The 6,090-nt window shown below is 44.4% G+C and overlaps 1 long non-coding RNA gene across 1 annotated transcript in view; it reads left to right on the top strand.

The window, feature by feature from the left end:
* The window catches only part of LOC116543169, a 19,772-nt gene extending 18,204 nt beyond the window's left edge, over positions 1-1,568 (top strand). Inside the window, exon 2 of the long non-coding RNA XR_004265502.1 lies at positions 1,507-1,568. This is a non-coding gene — a long non-coding RNA (uncharacterized LOC116543169). The remainder of the gene's footprint in view (positions 1-1,506) is intronic.
* The last annotated feature ends 4,522 nt before the right edge of the window (positions 1,569-6,090 follow it).

Below are 6,090 nucleotides of genomic sequence, written 5' to 3'. Positions count from 1 at the left end.
TCTCCAGTGACTATTTGCCTTTGTGACAACACGGGAGACTTCTAAGTTAAAATGGCTGGAGGTCAGATGGCTCATGTGTCTCCTCCACATTCAGCTTTCCTATTGCAATGGCCAAAGACAGGTCCCGCGGTGCTCCTTTGAGTACCCATCCTCCCAGCTCTTTCTTTTTCTAGGATCTTCCCATGCTATTGCCACCTTCAGCAATAACTTTAGGAAGGCCCAAGTCACTCTCAAATGGGCTCTCAAAATTTCCCCTTTTCTACCCTTCCACTGCTAAATAGCATTAGTGCTAAAGTTAGCTCCTGTCATCATCCGTACTATCCACAAAGTTGGCAACTTGCTTGAAAGCTGTTTGCCAGGATGTCCTGTGTAATGGTGACAATGCGTGTTCTTGCAAGTAATGGAAATTAGTTTAAGTGGGTAGAATTGTTCATGTAATTGCAAAGTCAGAGCTTGGTAGCTTGCAGGGCTGAATTGATCCAATGGTTGAATGATGTTCATTGATAAAATTTCATTTTTTTTTTTTCTTCTGAGATGGAGTCTTCCTCTGTCGCCAGGCTGGTGTGCTTACTGGAACCTCCGCCGGCCAGGTTCAAATGATTCTCCTGCCTCAGGCTCCCAAGTAGCTGGGATTACAGGCGCCTGCCACCGCACCCAGCTAAATTTTTTATTTTCAGTAGAGACGGGATTCCACCACCTCGGCCAAGCTGGTCTCATATTTCTGACCTATGATCCACCTGCCTCCGCCTACCGAAGAGCTGGGGTTACAGGCATGAGCCACCGCACCCAGCCCATTGATGAAGTCTCTTTCCACCTCTTTGTTCTTCGTTATTGTTATCCTATGTCTGACTCCCCCTTGTGGTCACAAAATATTTGCAAACGACTTCCTGGTTACCTATTTTCTCCCCCGACTAGAAGACTGTTGCTTCTAAAAGTTCCATCAAAAGAGCTGCAGTCAGGTGCAGTAGCTCACACCTGTAATCCTAGCACTTCCGGAGGCTGAGGCAGGTGGACTCAGCCTGAGAGGTTGAGACCAGACTGGACAACATGACGAATCCCTGTCTTTACAGGAAATACAAAAACTAGCCAGGCGTGGTGACACATGCCTGTAGTCCCAGCTACTCGGGAGGCTGAGGTGGGAGGATCATCTGAGTCCAGGGAGGTCCAGGCTTCAATGAGCCATGATTGTGCCACTGCACTCCAGCCTGGGTGACAGAGTGAGTCCCTGTCCCCCAAAAAAGAACAAGCATGGGATTTAATTTCGCAGTGTATATATATATCAAAACATCACGCTGTGGCCAGGCGCACCACGTGCCAATCCCAGCACTTTGGGAGGCTGAGGCACAAAGATCGTTCGAGCTCAGGGTTTTGAGACCAGCCTGGGCAATGTAGTGAGACCTCATGTCTACAAAAAGATTGCAAAATCAACCAGGTGTAGTGGTAGACGATTGTAGTCCTAGTGGTCCCAGCTAGGCTGAGGTGAGAGGATTGCGTGAGCCCTGGAAGTTAAGGCTTCAGTGAATCATGATGGTGCTACTGTACTCTCGTAACGCAGTGAGACTCTGTCTCAAAAAATAAAGAGAAAACCCCCCAAAGCCACATCACATTGTACCCACAAAATACATACAATTGTTGTCAATTAAAACAAAAAAAAGGTTAAAAAAGAAGGAAAGGGAAATCATTTATTGTGCCAGGTGCTTTAAATATATTAACCCCAGCAGTTAATGTGCTTGCTTTTCACACTTGCTAGATGACTTTTATAACATTTTATAAAATTGCTTAACCTCTTTGTACCTCAGTTTTCTCATCTGTAAAATGAGGATAATCAAGTATCTACTGCACAGGGTGGTTCTAAGAGTTAAATGAGATAATAGATGGAAAGCCCTTAGTACAGTGCCTGGCCTAAAGGGTCAATGTGTGTTAGGTAACACACACGCACAGCATGCTTCTTTCCCAGAACCCCCGGGCAAGCCCTGGGTCACATGACCATCTCTGAACCAATCACTGTGGTGGAGGGTGGTTTTATGCTGATGAGCCAAGTCAGGGCCCAGGCTCCATTCCTAGAGTCCCAGTGGAGTTGGCGTCTCACAAAACACCGAGGCTGTTAGAGGGTGGTGTGGATACTGAATAAAAACTAGGGCAGTTTGAGAATATGAGGAAAAAAAGCTGTTGGGGAGGCAGCCAGAAGGTTCTCTATGCCCTGGATTCATTTAGCTATTTGGAATAGTTGCAAAAACAATTCTGCCGCAGATAGGAAAGTCTTCTCAAAACACATCTTCCAAATGGAATATGTCTTTAGTCAACACCTTTCTTCCCACCGACCTTCCTAAGTTTCTGAAAAGTCATATATAAGGACTGTTCCATCCAAAGAGCTGCAGGCCAGGCACAGTGGCTCACACCTGTGGTCCTAGCACTTCAGGAAGCTGAGGCAGATGGATTGCTTAAGCCTGAAAGGTTGAGACCAGCCTGGACAACAGGATGAAACCCTGTCTCTACAGAAAATAGAAGGTTCGCTATGCCCTGGATTCATTTAGCTATTCTGAATAGTTAGCAAAAACAATTCTGCCATAGATAGGAAAGTCTTCTCAAAGCATATCTTCCAAATGGAGTATCTCTTTAATCAACACCTTTCTTCCCACTTACCTGGCTAAGTTTCTGGAGAGTCGTCTCTCTGTGATGCCAAGCACTTTTCCCCAAACGTATCTTCCTTTTTTTTTTTCTATTTTAAAATAGACCATGTTGGCCAGGATGGTCTCGATCTCTTGACCTTGTGATCCGCCTGCCTCGGCCTCCCAAAGTGCTGGGATTACAGGTGTGAGCCACTGCCCCCAGCCCTATCTTCTTTTATATATACCAAAAACCCAAGTTTATATATTCCCCAACTTACAACAACATACATTATAATCTTCCCCATTATTCTAGGTCATCATCAGCAATGGAAGTTACCTTACCTTCCTTCACAGTTTTCCGCTTACGATGCACATTTGGCGGCAGACGTTGCCAGCAGAACATTAATGTACAGCCAAGTTATCAAATGCTCAGGCTGCCACCTTTCAGAGTGCGCATGTGTGCGCGTGTGTGTGCGCGTGCGCTTGCATGTATCGTGTGTCCGGACTTTTTTTCTGTGAAAACTTATCTTTTCAATTAAATTTCAGTAAAACCCATTTTTTTTTTCTGTGAAAACTCATCTTTTCAATCAAAATAATAATTGTCCAGAGGACAAAAATAGGGACTTTAAGTGGATTTTCTTGCCCAGGGCTACATCTTCAGCAGGCATTTCTAAATGTCTACCTTCTATTACAGACATATTTCATGTATTTATCATCTTTTGTGTGCTGATGCCTTGAAGGGATTTTCCTGTGAAGGGAGCAACTTAGAAAAAATAAATTACTGATATCGAATGTTCTCTTCTTTAGATTTTCTCGTAGTTTTCAAATGTTGGACATATATTTGTCTTTTGGGGGAAGTAAGTTGGAAATAGCAATAAAGAGAGATTAATTACCTAAAGCATTTTATTGATTTGCCATCAGTGGGTAAATATATCAAATTAAAAGCTGACTCCGCTCCACCAGAGAGGGCATGGAGGTGTTGGAATGGGAGAGGTAAGTGCAGACGGTGAGCGCAGATGGCAGAGATGAGTTTAAGTACCTCTTACACTATCCCTGTAATAATATTTTCAACCCCCCAGAAACCTATTCTTGTGTTGGCTGTATTGTGTGTGGCTTTGTTTTTGTTTATTAAGAGAAAAAAATAAAGCAAACCCAACTCACAACTTACAGCTCCAATCTGGACAACAGAGAATCATTTTGCTGTCTAAAAACCTACACTTAAAGCTTATTCATGAACAAGGTCTTAGTATTCAAAAAATGAAATAATAATTTCTTTTCAGCTAAAAATAAATGCTTTTTGTTGTTGCTGTTTTAGTGAACGCTCAGGGTAACACAAAGGATCAGGCTCCTGAGAAAACACAAAGACAAGACAGCAAGTGCCCCCACATGGACATAAACTAGGCACGGTTCTTTTGAAACAGATGCCTTTGGTGCTACCAGTTCAAGAAAGAACTGAAATTACAGTCTACTTTAAGAACATTTAGAAATGTGGTTTATGGCACTTTTCACCCCAGAAGTTACTTTCTATAAATGTGGCCATGATTTTAGAAATGACACACACACGCTTGCATGCGGCATAAAAGCAGGCTTCTTTCTGTTTCCAGAAGGCCTCTGTAGGTGACTGTTTTTCTGCCTTTTATGGAGTGTTGTTTGCAATATAAAGTACTTTAAAAACCCACAGGGTATGTGGAAGGTGCCCATGCTTTTGTGAGTGTGAGAGGGAGAGCACGCCAACTGTAGTTATTTCAACTTTTCTGCAAAACCTGTGATGGCTGGGAATCAGCTTCCAAAAGATCACAGCACCAACTGCCGATAGGTCTGTGCTGTGGAAGCTCAACCTTCCCTGACTTGCTACATTTTGGGCACAGAGTGGCCTCGTGTGCCCCCAGCACTGCCTGCTCACACACAGCCATACCCTGCGCTCACCTCTCATCCTTGGAGCTCCCCTTCCCACTACCTCTTTGGGCCTAGTCTATAATCCCAGAACATTCCTCACGGGTACTTTCAAAGGTCTGGGGTGGGTATGACTAGACACTGAAGAATCACAACTCTCCTATATAGGGATCCTCAGAGCTTAGATACGGAATTAGAATCGGAAAAAGAGAACCAGCACAAACAGAAAAAAGCCGCACTGCAAAACGGGCAAGAAACCAAGAGGCAGAGGCCGCAGGACTCCTGAACCGAGCGCACAGCTTCAACTTTTTGTTCACTGTCATCAGCTACACTAACGTTTCTGTGGTTTTTTGTTTTTCAAAAGAAGCTCATATTGAAAAATCATCCAAGATAGATACACTGCTGTACTAGCAAGAACCGTTCTACCTAGAAACAGTTCCTCTAACTGCACACTGCCTTGCTGATGTGAGTTCTTTCCTTACCTGATAATTTCTAATAACGATGCTATATTTGCACTAGAGATTTGGAATATTGAAACCCTTTGGTCCAGCAGTGTTTTATTCTTTTCTTTTCTTTTTTTTTGAGACAGGGCTTCACTCTGTTGCTCAGGCTGGAGTGCAGTGGCATGATCACAGCTCACTGCAAACTCCACCTCCCAGGTTCAAGGAATCCTCCTTCTTTAGCCTTCCATAGGGGCGCACCACCATGCCCAGCTAATTTTTTGTATTTTTGGTAGAGATGGGGGTTTTGCCATATCGTCCAAGCTGGTCTCGAACTCCTGACCTCAAGTGATCTGCCTACCTCAGACCCCCAAAGTGCTGAGATTACAGGCATGAGCCACTGCACCTGGCCTGGCTCAGTAGTTTTCAAAAAAGATGGTACACATATTACTGTGGTCAGAAAGGTAATTTTTTTTTTTTTTTTGATACAGTCTTGCTCTTTTGCCAGGCTGGAGTGCAGTGGCATGATCTCGGCTTACTGCAACCTCTGCCTCCCGGGTTCAAGCAATTCTCCTGCCTCAGCCTCCCCAGTAGCTGGGACTACAGGTGCACACCACCACACCCAGCTAATTTTTGTAGTTTTAGTAGAGATGGGGTTTCACCATGCTGGCCAGGATGATCTCGATCTCCTCACCTTGTGATCTGCCTGCCTTGGCCTCCCAAAGTGCTGGGATTACAGGCATAAGCCACTGCACCTGGCCAGCGAGATAATTTTAATATTCAGATATCCTTTTAATGGTTATATATTTTTTTCTAATGCATATTAGAAAAAATATCACAAGCACATCAATCACTGTACTTAGTAGCATAACTTCCCATGAGCTTATCAGTGATGTCCAAGGCCAGGTCTGAATAGATGCTTTCTGGGCCTACCTGTCAGCATATGAAAATCATGGACACTGATCAATGATCCCAGACTTGGGGAGAGGACTCACCTGCCTCTTTGTCCTGGGACTATGGATAAGTGTCTCCTGACAGTATCATACCTGTGCAGTCCTGTGAAGGGGGAGGCTCCCCAGCCTCGACGGCCTAGCCTCCGGCTTCACCAGCAGCTCTCTCTCCTTTTTCTAGTCAAGCACAACATTAGC

Source organism: Sapajus apella, unplaced genomic scaffold, assembly GCF_009761245.1.
Source record: "Sapajus apella isolate SASKATOON/1434 unplaced genomic scaffold, GSC_monkey_1.0 scaffold4, whole genome shotgun sequence".
Lineage (NCBI taxonomy): Eukaryota > Metazoa > Chordata > Mammalia > Primates > Cebidae > Sapajus > Sapajus apella.
The sequence above is the reverse complement of the archived record's forward strand: the minus strand, read 5'-3'. Positions and strand labels throughout refer to the sequence as shown.